This window comes from Schistocerca cancellata, chromosome 1 (genome assembly GCF_023864275.1).
Source record: "Schistocerca cancellata isolate TAMUIC-IGC-003103 chromosome 1, iqSchCanc2.1, whole genome shotgun sequence".
Taxonomy (NCBI): Eukaryota; Metazoa; Arthropoda; class Insecta; order Orthoptera; family Acrididae; genus Schistocerca; species Schistocerca cancellata.
In genome coordinates this window covers 504,221,068-504,233,982 of record NC_064626.1, presented here as the reverse complement: position 1 = coordinate 504,233,982, position 12,915 = coordinate 504,221,068, and the positions used below count along the sequence as shown (strand labels likewise).

The following is a 12,915-nucleotide window of genomic DNA, read 5'->3' as shown; positions in this document are numbered from 1 at the left end:
CCGCTGCCCAACACTACAATGGCAGACAACAATGCAAACTAGCCACAGACTGCACACAGCACAGCCAGTGATTTTCATATAGAGCGCTACGTAACGTTGCCAATAAGAAAACATAAACAGCCTACTTACAAGGTTCACGTCGGGACTCTGAGCATGCCAGTCCACTTCAGTAATATTATTGTCCACAAACCAATGCCTCACAGATGCCCTTTACGACACAGTGCGTTGTAATGCGAACACAGTCACCGTCCCCGAATTTATCGTCTGCTGTATGCAGTACATAGTGCTGTAAAATATTTTCATATGCTTGCGCATTTAACGTTTTCGTACATGCAATGAGGGGCCCACACTCTAATCACGAAAAACAAGCCCATACGCTAGCACCACCTCCTCCGTACTTCATTATTAACATTACATATGAAGCCATATGATGTATTACAGGCATTCGCCAAATCAAAATACTTACATCGGATTGCCACAATTTACAGCGTCATTCATCGGTACAAATTACTTGTTCCCAGTCATCCATTGCCCAACTGCATCGTTCTTTACACCACCACAAGCGTCGCTTATCATTTACTACAGAAATGTGTGGCTTGTGAGGAACTGCTCGACTACTGTATCTCGCTCATTTCAACTCTCTTCGCTCAGTCGGTGTACTACTGCAGGTGGCACTTTGGAACACACATGTAATTCCTTCTGCTAATTTCATGCAATTTTTTACTCCGCAGTGTTCGATGGTCTCTGCTCGTCAGTACTGGTGTCTCTCTTGGTTTAGCCGTGGTTGTTCCTTCACGTTTCTATTTCACAATCGCATCAACAACAGTCGACTTGTTCAGCTTTAGAAGGGTTGAAATGTCCCTGATAGGTTTGTTACTCATATGATGTCTACTAAGTAGTCCATGTTCGAAATTACTGAGCTCTTCTGGCCAAGCTATTTTCCTATTACTACATCTCTACTGACAACATAACAGTCCATGCCTCCTTTTATACTGGCGAATCCGTCTCTCTTAACACCTAGGGGTCAATAAGGTGTCCAGTTGCTTTTTATCAGGCACTGTATATACAATCGACAAAATAGAACTGTTAGCTTGTCTTGATAAGCTCGGGTACCTTCGGTAGTGTGCAGCACGCAACAGTGGTAATGCAACACACAACTGGCAATAGCGGCAGCACCACATGTCACACACTTGTAGCAGCATATCTGTTCCCTACCTACTCGTGGACCTTTCTGATTTTTTGTGATTACATGTAACTACCAAACACTGATTTATACATACATTATTACACTTATTTTAATCAGTTTGAAATGCTGAGATGCTTCTACGTCGAATAATAAAATAAGAGCAAATATGTGGTAGCCACGTCACTGTGTTTGAGGCTCAGAGATTCCCCTGAAGTTATAAGGTCTTGAGTTCCCTCTAAATCGTACTTTTACATTGTATTGTTTGCTGAGATGTGATAAGCCAGCGGCCTTGCCGCAGTGGTAAGACCGGTTCCCTTCAGATCACCGAATTTAAGCACTGTTGGGCTTGGCTAGCACTTGGATGGGTCACGGTCTGGTCCTGCCGAGTGCTGTTGGCAAGCTGGGTGCACTCAGCCGTTGTGAGACTAATTGGAGAGCTACTTGATTGAGGAGCAGTGGCATTGGTCACGCAAACTGACTACGGTTGGGGGAGCGGTGTGCTGACCACACGCCCCTCCGTACCTGCGTCCATTGACGATTAACGGCTGAAGATGACACTGCGACCGGTCGGTACTGATGAGCCTTCAGAGCCTGTGCGGACGGTGCGCGTGGAGTGGCCACGTGGTTAGAGGGCTCACGTCACTGATTGCGCGGTTCCTCCCGCCGGAGGTTCGAGTCCTCCCTCGGGCATGAGTGTGTATGGTGTGTGTGTGTGTGTGTGTTTTGTTCTTAGTATAAGTTAGTTTAAGTAGTGTGTGAGTCTAGGGACCGATGACCTCAGCAGTTCGGTCCCTTAGGAATTCACACACATTCACATTCCGGACGGTGTTTGTTTGTTTGATATGTGCTGAGCGTGATTCGAATATAGCCGAATTATGATGAAAGTGGTAATACACTGAGGCACAGACTTGCTTATGACAAACACTGACACAATATCTCACCATAAGTAGACCATAAGAGATAGCGTCCTGGCACTCGTCCAAGATAATGGGTTCAGTGCGCATCGTAAGGTTTCTCTTGTTTTGGACAGCTTTTTTTTTTCTAAATCTTACATTTTACGGGGACTCTGCAACTCGTGGAGGTAATTCGCTGCCTTAACCAGCGCTGTGGAGGACGATAGCACCAAATGAGAAGCTGGTTCTCACCTAGGCGCCGGTAACGAATGGATCATAAGGCGCAACTGTGACTCACAGCAGTGGGGAAGATACGCTAGCCATGAGAAAAGATCTTGTTTGACGATCGATATGCAGAGGAGCCACAGGCGTTCCGGCCAGAAATCCAGAATTTTCTAGGTTTCAGCAGGTCATCAGAGCTGTAATACAGTAATACCTGTATGCAGTAAACCATTTAAATCAGTAGACAAATTAATATTGTTAACCTACCAACGGGGTAAGAATAACTAATGAGTTTTGCGAAATATGCAAGAGATTTTGGCAGAGTGCCAATCTCACCATTCGGTGATAGGATGTACACGGAATCTGTTACTAAGTGACAGAGATAGGATGTATTCAGAACTTGTCTTTCAGTGGTGGTCGGTTTTTTCATGCTTTCGAATTTCATTAACGTTTTGAGAGAAATCGTGTCAGACTGTTTAACTGTAACTATCTTACGGTGTTCACTCATAAATGCATCGTATTGACAGGGAGCAGGGAAACAGTCCATCACAGCATCAACAAAAGGGAGCGCTGGGTATACATTCGCAGAGCGGTCTTGAGTTTGATGCGCAGGTGCAGCATCGGTAAAGTCTACAGATAGCTACATGGTCTGAGGAGGAATGAAACTTGCTGAAAGGTAAGTTGAAGTTCACATCAGATACAGAAGGTAAAAAATGGTTCAAATGGCTCTGAGCACTATGGGACTTGACTTCTAAGGTCATCAGTCCCCTAGAACTTAGAACTACTTAAACCTAACTAACCTAAGGACATCACACACATCCATGCCCGAGGCAGGATTCGAACCTGCGACCGTAGCTGTCACGCGGTTCCAGACTGAAGCGCCTAGAACCGCACGGCCACCCCGGCCGGCACAGAAGGTAAAAATAATAATTGTGTAGTATATGTGTAAGGGTATGCTGCTCTGGAGTGGTAGCATAAGCCGAAAAGTCAGAATGACGAACTCAGTGGAAAGCACATGGCAGAACGTGGTTCAAGGAGCTATGGATTATGCAAAAGACATTAGTAATTATATACACTGGAGAAATCTAACAGAGTTCAGGGATGTCAGATGAGTCATTTAATGGTAAATGGGATAGGTAGTTATAAGTGAAGATATAACCACAGGAAATGAAAGCAACATAAGTAAATGTGCAAGATTTATACCGCAGAAAATGCTACAAGCTTTTATGAATAAAATGGAAGATCCTGCTTCAGGCACTAACAACACCATGATAAAATGGAAAAATTTGCTAGGGTTACTAACAACAAAATAGAAGAGATTTATAATAATAACCTGGGAGAAATTTCTGTAAAAACCAAGCAAAACTTTGATGACATGAAGGAAGTTACTCAAGAAGCCAACAAAGAGACTATAAAAATTCTTGATGATGCTATAGGAGATTAGAACCCGATGAGGGTCAGGTCGGGAAGCAAAGTGAATACGAGTGAAACCCTTCTGGTAGAATCTATCAAAGATATCAAAGGAAATGAGAAAACTATTAATACTTTGCAGATTACGAATAGCCAGGAATCTGACGAACACAAAAGGACAGTCTCCGGTGCATATAACAACTTAGTCGCAGATTGAATGTATACTAGCTGTTAAAGGAGATTTTGTTAAAAAGTTTGATGTCAGTAATGCATAGGAGGTGGCCGTGCAAGTAACTGTATTCAGCGTAAGACCAGTGATTTTTATAACTTAGACACTGAACTTTCTGCTTTATGTAAACAAAAAGATAAATTCGAGATTGCAAAAATAGAGCTAAAGTAAAATAATACTGGAAATGTTAACAAAGAAGACCTCTGTATGAAAAAGGTAACTTCTGCAAATCTGTTACCAGTAGAAAAGTACCCTATTTCAGTAACCATAGAAAGAGAAATGAAAACGTTCTGAAGGCTTGGTGTCGAGTGGTTGCTTTGCCAGAAAAAATAAAGAAAGGTAACGACTGGAAAGCCATAATAATGGGAACGAAAACAGTAACAAGGTAAGCAATGTTGCCACAAATGAAAATGAAAGATATGGTAATGGTTTCCCCGAAAAGGAATAGGTGGGAAATGAAGTCGTTCACGTTCTCGTGGCGGTAAACAAAATAATGATAGTGACAATGGAAAAATTAATGAGAATTAACATTTGCATGATCAGAAACGACATACCGATTATGACGGAAAGAATCTGAATATGAGTTCGAAATTTCACGATATTAGACGAAAAATAGTCATGAGAAAGACAATATGGATAAGAGGAAAGAAATTAGGAATGATAATTAAGATAATTATCAGTAGAAGGTGAGTGTGAATATTTTAGGTATGGAAAGAGCAGTGATCATTGGAATCGGTAGCAAATTAGTCGCCATCGTAAATGGAGGGTCTTATAGGCAGTCAATAAACACAGAGGGTGTACCAGTGCAGTGATTTGAGGTGGTACAGGTCATTGAATTGAGAAACAAGTGTAATAAACATGAGATGTAAAGAAATAGGAGTAGGAATTATAAATATGGTGGTATGAGATCTATGTCTCACTTTTATTATAGGAAAGTGATCTGATGGTAGATTATGTTGACGTCCTGGATTTTGAGAAGGGTAGTATGGTAAAGGGTACAGATAACAAGGCGGAGTCTGCAAATATTAATGGTCCTTGCAAAGAAGCACTAAACTGATGGTATGTGACGATTATGATTGAATGTTTTCAATAAGAATACAGTAAAGATGAAATTACCTCACAAAGAGACAAGAACAGCCAAAATTTTATTGAAACAAGAGTGTTGAACAATGGAATAAAAGTAAAGGAAATAAAAATGATTAACAAAATGGTAAATAAAATTGATTTTGAGGTTCCTGAACGTGTTTGAATCAGAATAAGCATATGCAGAGCGAAAGATAGGTAAAGAAAGTTGTTAACATAATAAAAAAGGGAAGTTAAAGAATCTGCTTTCGAAACAACAAAACATGTTCTCGAAATATATAACATTAATGAAAAATGATGAGAAATCATTTAATATTAAGATGTATCACGAGAATTTTGAAGGTCAATGTGTACTGAATATGGTATGTCACCAAAAGATCGTAGAAGTGGAACCTTCTGTAAACCAATCGCTAAAGGTGTATATAAAGTAGTCGATATTAACAGATATCACAATAATGACCAGAATGCAACTAGGCTATGATAAGCAAGTATACCAGATACCTGAAGCAGCACCACTTTTGTAGATGAACAAAAAGATAATTAAAGGACCAGATGTGACGTAGCGTTAAATGTATAAAGTCGAACAGGGTGATGTGACTAGAAAGCAGCAACTAATATTAAGTGACAGTATAGAACGTGTATTTTATCATATTATTATGTTTTCCAAACATACACTAGATTACGTGTTGAACGGCCATGTGAACTGCTAGCGAGACATTTAAAGAGCCCTGAGCAGATGTGCAGTTCGGTGCTAATGGCCTCTCAGTAGGTTGGCAGCCAGCTGTCAGCGCCAATGCACAAAGGAATGCTAAGGTGACGTAACCAAGAGTGTATCAAGACAAACGGTGTTACGAAAACAGAACTTGTAAATAGTAATGTTGTCAGGCAACGTCGGTAAACAAATCTCATAAATATTTCTGTTTTCGTGGAATAAATTGTTCTTTCTTATGAATTAGATTAACTGAGCAATATTATTGTGATAACTATAGGAATTAAATTTATTAACTAATTATCTGGTAAGTTGAAAAACATTTGTGTGCCACTTGGGTAGAGAAAGAAAATAATTAATCATATACAAACAGAATGGAAAATGTAAAAAATTGTTAGTATGTTGTGTCCAAAATGTGTTTCTTTGTTACAAATACAAATAATAAAATTGATGATGCCTGGAACCACGGGAAATTTGCTGCCTTGATAACCAGATGACCGAAGCCAAAACCACAGAGCCCCAGTCAGTAAAGAAAAACACGCGTTTGGTTACTGTGTAGTGATAATTGCCAATGATGAAGCATTATGCGACACCAGCATCAGCACATTCGATAAATGAGTGAAAAGTGATTTAACTAAACATTATATTTCAGTGACATGTGCTATAAAAGAACGTATGTCATCTCGAAAGTGCTCGTTAAAAGTGTTGTGGTGAATGGCCAAGTGCTGTTATAGAGTGAAAGGAGAATAAATATCCATGCGTAGTGTAACTGAATATCTTGAGCGACAATGAATCACTGACAAAGGCACATGTCTTCATATTTCGTGTCTACGTAATGCTAAAATGTTAAAGAGCACTCTTATGGATTTTTGTAGGACGGTAACGAAGCCGCTGAAAAATGTGAGTGCAGTGTAGCTGCGTCATCGCATAAGGTAGTTTTAGTGTGAATTTATGGCAGTGGATTGCAGCCGTACCCATAATACAAGTAGGAGCTTGTTGATAATAACTCTGTGCAACGAGAAGTAGCGAAGTTCGAACATCAAAAAAAGTTTTGCAGTACCTCGGTTCCGAGAGTTCCGGGACCTGTATAGAAAATTGGAATATGGATCAACATAAACACCATTTCCGCCCTTTTTATTGCTCATGAAAACCATACATTGCATGTTGTACCACCATACGGCGAGACCTTCAGAGGTGGTGGTCCATATTGCTGTACACACCGATACCTCTAATACCCAGTAGCACGTCCTCATGCATTGATGCATGTCTGTATGCGTCGTGGCATACTATCCACAAGTTCATCAAGGCATTGTTGGTCCAGATTGTCCCACTCCTCAACGTCGATTCGGCGTAGATCCCTCAGAGTGGCTGGTGGGTCACGTCGTCAGTAAGCAACCCTTATCAATCTATCCCAGTCATGTTCGATGGGGTTCATGTATGGAGAACATGCTGGCCACTCTAGTCGAGCGATGTCGTTGTCCTGAAGGAAGTCGTTCACAAGATGTCCACGATAGGGGCGCGAATTGTCGTCCATGAAGACGAATGTCTCGCCAGTATGCTGCCGATATGGTCGCACTATCGGTCGGATGATGGCCTTCACGTATAGTACAGCTGTTACGGCGCCTTCCATGACCACCAGGAACGTACGTCGGCCCCACACAAAACAACAGGGAACCTCCACCTTCCAACACTCGCTGGACAGTGTGTCTAAGGCATTCAGCCTGACTGGGTTGTCTCCAAACAAGTCTCCGACGATTGTCTGGTTGAAGGCATATGCGACGCTCATCGGTGAAGAGAACGTGATGCCAATCCTGAGCGGTCCATTCGGCATGTTGTTGGGCCCATGTGCACCGTGCTGCATGTTGTCGTGGTTACAAAGATGGACCTGACCATGGACATCGGGAGTGAAGTTGCGCATCATGCAGCCTACTGCGCACAGTTTGAGTCGTAACACGACGTCCTGTGGCTGCACGAAAAGCATTATTCAACGTAGTGGCGTTGCTGTCAGGGTTCCTCTGAGTCATAATCCGTAGGTAGCGGTCATCCACTGCAGTAGTAGGCCTTGGGTGGCCTGAAGCGACGCATGTCATCGACTGTTCTTATCTCTCTGTATCTCGTCTAAGTCCAAATAACATTGCTTTGGTTCACTCCGAGACCCTGGACACTTCCCTTGTTGAGAGGCCTTCCTGGCACAAAGTAACAACGCGGACCTGATCGAACCGCGGTACAGACCGGCTACGCGTGGTTGAATTACAGACAATACGAGCTGTGTGTCTCCTACCTGGTGGAATGACTGGAACTAATCGGCTTTCGGACTCCCTCCGTCTAATAGGCGCTGCTCATGGATGATTGTTTACATCTTTGGGTAGGTTTAGTGATATCTCTGAACAGTCAAAGGGACTGTGTCTGTGATACAACATCCACAGTCAACGTCTGTCTTAAGGAGTCGTAGGAACTGGGGTGACACAAAACTTTTTTTGATGTGTGTGTATCGAGCCAATATAGGCGCAAGAGTTGCCGGCGGGATTGCAAGTAATTTTCGCCGCAAACCCCCATCGAAACCAGCGTACTGGTGCTAACGTAATGTGTGTCAGTATGTGAGCTAAAGGGGCCCATTAGCAAAACATGTGCGCACTGCCGAGAGTAAATAGGGGGCAGTTAAATAATATCAATGCCTTAAGTGTCACATCTCCCTCGGACGACGGTGCCGTGCTACACAGGCAGCCACATGAAGCTTCCGATGGAGGAACAGTTCCAGTGCCACGGTTTGACCTTCTGAGTTAGAAAAAGGACTCGCAGCCAACCAGCAGCGGGCCAGACCAGACCTTCCAGCAGCTCGGTCGACTCCTGTGCAGAGGCCAGGGGGTCGCATACAGGCTGTTGCAAAAGACATCCACCCACCAACAACTCCCTTTGTCGTCACGGGGAGTGGGTCGGTATGTTGCGAGTGCCACATGTCACCGGAGGCTGTCATGCAGCCGCCATCAAGAGAGTTCGTTGTAGGGGTAGCGTGCCTCGCCATGGCTGTCACTGTGGGGTCCTGTCCACTCGTCCCGTGTAGCAGGGGTCTCCAAACATTTTAGTCGGCGGGCCACATTGACTCCTCCACGAAGTCATAAGGGCCAAGATCTACCTAGTGGGATTAAAGCACCCCAGCACTCCATGATCACCGTAATGTAAGGCTAAAGGAAAGATGAAATCGCAAAAATCTAAGGTTGTGGGAATAGCTAGCACTGAAACGAACTACGATTTTTATTTAATTACATAATTTTGATTGGTGGACGTACCTGACCCAAATTCTGGCGTATTTTATTCTGGCGAATTTCACCGACAAAAAAGTATGTCACTGCACATTCTTCACGAAAGCGTCCTGCAAAGTTAACGAAATCTCAAAATCACTGTTAGCAACACTATTACTGCAAGACGTAACAGAGGTAGAGTATGTCAACGCATTGTTATTTCAAGCGGCGCAACAATAAGTTTAGTTATATAGTCTTGTAGCGAGCAGCAGAGCCAGAGCATGTATTTGATAGTTCTGTTGCGTGATTGTGTCTATGTTGCGTGTGTCTCACGAGTTTTTTAGTGTTTTATGCGCTGTACTAGTAGGTGAGACGACGAAGTGTGGGGCAATTCAAAGTTTGAATTCGAAGAGACAAGGAAAATCTGAAAATCGAAATACGTATAGCACTGTATTTTTTAGTGGAACTACAGTGTAATTGTGAGTATTTAATTTAGTAATTAAAGTACCTTAAAATAAATTTATTGCATTTTGTTTAGGCAGACTACTCCCTAGTTTTATTAGTATTAAATAGCACAATTTTATTTTCAGGTTACAATCTTTTGTGACGTTCTGTACAAATGTGGGAAAGAAACGAAAGGTTGACAGTGACTGTAGAATTTTTAAAGAGCAGTGGGGATGTCAATATTTTGTGGTGGAGTCAAGCAACTAACCAATGTATATTATTTGTAATGAAGCAATATCAGTCTTCAAAGAATACAATATAAAACGTCATTATGAGACTAAGCACCCTCAGAATTACTCCAAGTTTACAGGATGCGAACGATTAGAAATGTAGGAGTCTCTGAAACGCCAGCTAAAAACATGCAGCAAATCGTGCTAGTTTTCGTGTAGCTCATTTAGTAGCGAAATAGTGTAAGCCATTTACGCTTTGGGCTCTTTAAAAATTAATTTTGAATCATGTATGCAAAAAGTATTTACGGATCAAAATTAAGTGACGAGCATTTGAAGTCGCTGATGATTCTCTCTACCAGTAAACTTGTTCCACAACTGGTGGTAATTATGAAAGGAAAGTTACAGCTACATAAAAGTCACTAATTATCACTAAGATGTTAAATTTCTTTACGTGAGTACTCTAACACTGTGAGTTTTCAAGATATAAATTAATTACAGTTATTTTCATAAATCAGTTACCACTAAAGTGTCCAATATCATTATGTACACCAGGTATTGTATTTTCTTTAAATTGCCTTTAAATAAAAATATTTTATACGATTTACTTCGTATGTGTATTTCAATATGTAATCAAAAGAAAGGGAAACCTCGCTTAAGAAGCATCTTCCATAATGATTAATTACTAAGGCTAGTCGCCGAAGTGGCGTCCATTTGAAAGACTTGCACCAGACTCGTGAGTAGAATAAAATGCAAAGAATTTTTTACTTAAATGTTTTCGCCAAACTAGTCTGTTAACTGTTCCTTTTTTTTTCGCTATCGCACGGAGAATGGTCAGTCTGCTTATTGTGGATAGCCACAAGTTTAACCATGACCTTCCGCTTTGTAAAGATAGATCTCCGACAATGTCGCGGTGTATTGGTCGCGATAGGCCTCGAAAGTCAATTGTTGGCAGGCCAGATACCGGGGATGTTCGGCCAGCTAACGCGGGCCGGTTTGCCGGCCCTCGCGGGCCGGTTTCGGCCCGCGGGCCGTAGTTTGGAGACCCCTGCCGTATAGGGTGCCTAAAGGATGCTTCATTCTCGGAATGCTATACAACAATTCAAGCAAATCACATTAACAGGTTTTATTTCAATAAAAGAGATTGACAATATTTTGCTACTTTACAATGGTGTCGGAAGCGATGGGCGGCATGCAAACAAAGTCTTTTGCCGAATAGAAACTCCGTGTAAGCAATTAGTATGGATCACACGCCATTACTATTGTAGTGCTCTCCTAGTGCTGTGCTAATACTGTCTGGCCTATCGTGGTGACGTCCTGGTCAGCGCGGTACTGGCTTACATCGTCTCACCGCCTATCTCTACTCCGAAACATTCCTCACCCTCTCCCCCCCTCCCCCCCCCCCCCCCCCGCCCAGAAAGCGACGGACCGCCGTCGTGCAGGGAGTACGATCACGGCAGGGTAGGCAGGAGTGTGGGCGCATCGCCAGGCCAGAAGCTGTGGCTGCAGGGGACATCAAGCTTCTGGTTCAAAAAATGATTCAAATGGCTCTGAGCACTATGGGACTTAACATCTGAGGTCATCAGTCCCCTAGAACTTAGAACTACTGAAACACGTATGTAACATAGCAGCGATGGTGAGGCACGTTAAAATCTTTGACCAGAGAGCCTATAATCGTAGTTAGTCTGCGCTTGACCGCGCGAGTGTTGCGAAGAGTACTCTGTTAGTAGTCGTTGAGAGCAGTTCTGTAGTAGCCGTCATGCAGAGCAGTCGGTCAGTAGTAGCAGCCCAGTGCGGTTGTGTGATGTAGTCTGTCGGCAACACTGGTCAAGATGCTGAATGAGGTATATTGTTAATTAAGGTAATCATCAGATAATTTAAAGTTCATTTATTGTAATTAATTTCCAACAAGTGCCCCAATAATAATTATGATTTCAAAAGCAATTTTATTGAACTAAATTTCGTTCCACTTCCCTTAAACAAATTTCAGTTAAATTACAAAAAAAAAGGAATATTATTATTTGCAGTGCAGTTCCTCCAAGCTGTGCGCAAGAATAAGAGCAGAAATTTGACTAGCAGTTACAATGAGGTAAGAATTTAATTCTGATTTTTGCACAGGGCCAAAGACCGATATTTCGGTTTACTTGAATTATCATTGTCACTGAAGTTTCATTAGCACTGAATTGTTTTTCATTATTTTTGCGGGAGCTTACACCAGAGTCAGATTGCGAATTTCACATTTTTGTTGCCTTTGTCAGTACATTTCATTGCAGGGAGATTATTCTTGGGTCCCATTTATTATATTATTTTTTTATTTAAATATTTCTGTGGGTACGATATTGCTTCTTGGCTCCCATTTCTAAATAATATTGTTTTTCATTATTTTTGTGGGGAGGTTACACTTGGCGACCCTGCCAGGATCGTATTTCGTTGAGAGTCTTTTGAAAAACAGTCAGAAATCTGCTCTTATTTGCTTAGATATAATTAGGATTTGGCGCAACGCTTTTACTAATCTTGTGACTTTCTTTCTACAGGTCAACGGCAATTCGTTGCTCTGTTGTATTTGTGTGTTGCTTTTGCATTGTGCTTATTTATTTTGTGAAAAATTGTGACTATTGTAAAAATGCCGCGAAAGACTGTGAATAGTGTATCGCGAGGTATTATGAATGAAATTACCGACTCAAACAACTTTACCGATAGGACTTGTGACACGCAGTGTAATGATGACAATCCTGCGTTCACTAACAATCAGTGCATTCCAACCACTAATGATGACTTTTACCTTAATGATGAACAAACGAACTCAATTGTCTCGTCTGTTAATTTGACGACAATTGATGACGCGGAGCGGTCTATAGTAATGAGCGCTGCCGAGCTTAACACACCCGATTTAGAAAATCCAAGTAATGTACATACAAATTTTTCTAGTGAAAATGAACAGTGTACTGGAAGTACGACGGATCTATTCAATTCCGAAATAGTGTCTGACAGTGTACATTCGACTGATAAACGTTTTTGTAAATTACAGAATGACCAAATGGTCACGCAAAACGCGACACTTGCAAATACACCGTCAAACGGTACAGAGAAAGGAGTAGATAATGTTACATTGGGTCAAATTATGGCGATATTGATACAAAATAGCGAAGACAACAAACAATTTAAAGAGAAAATAGACAACAATTTCAAACAACAGAACGAAAAACAAGACAAACTTAGTGAACAGGTCAAACAAGATAACGAAAAACTCAAACAATACTTAAATGAAAAGTT

At 41.7% G+C, this 12,915-nt stretch overlaps 1 pseudogene; it reads left to right on the top strand.

The window, feature by feature from the left end:
• The first annotated feature begins 1,465 nt into the window (after positions 1–1,465).
• Positions 1,466–1,584, top strand: LOC126098475 (5S ribosomal RNA; annotated as a pseudogene).
• The last annotated feature ends 11,331 nt before the right edge of the window (positions 1,585–12,915 follow it).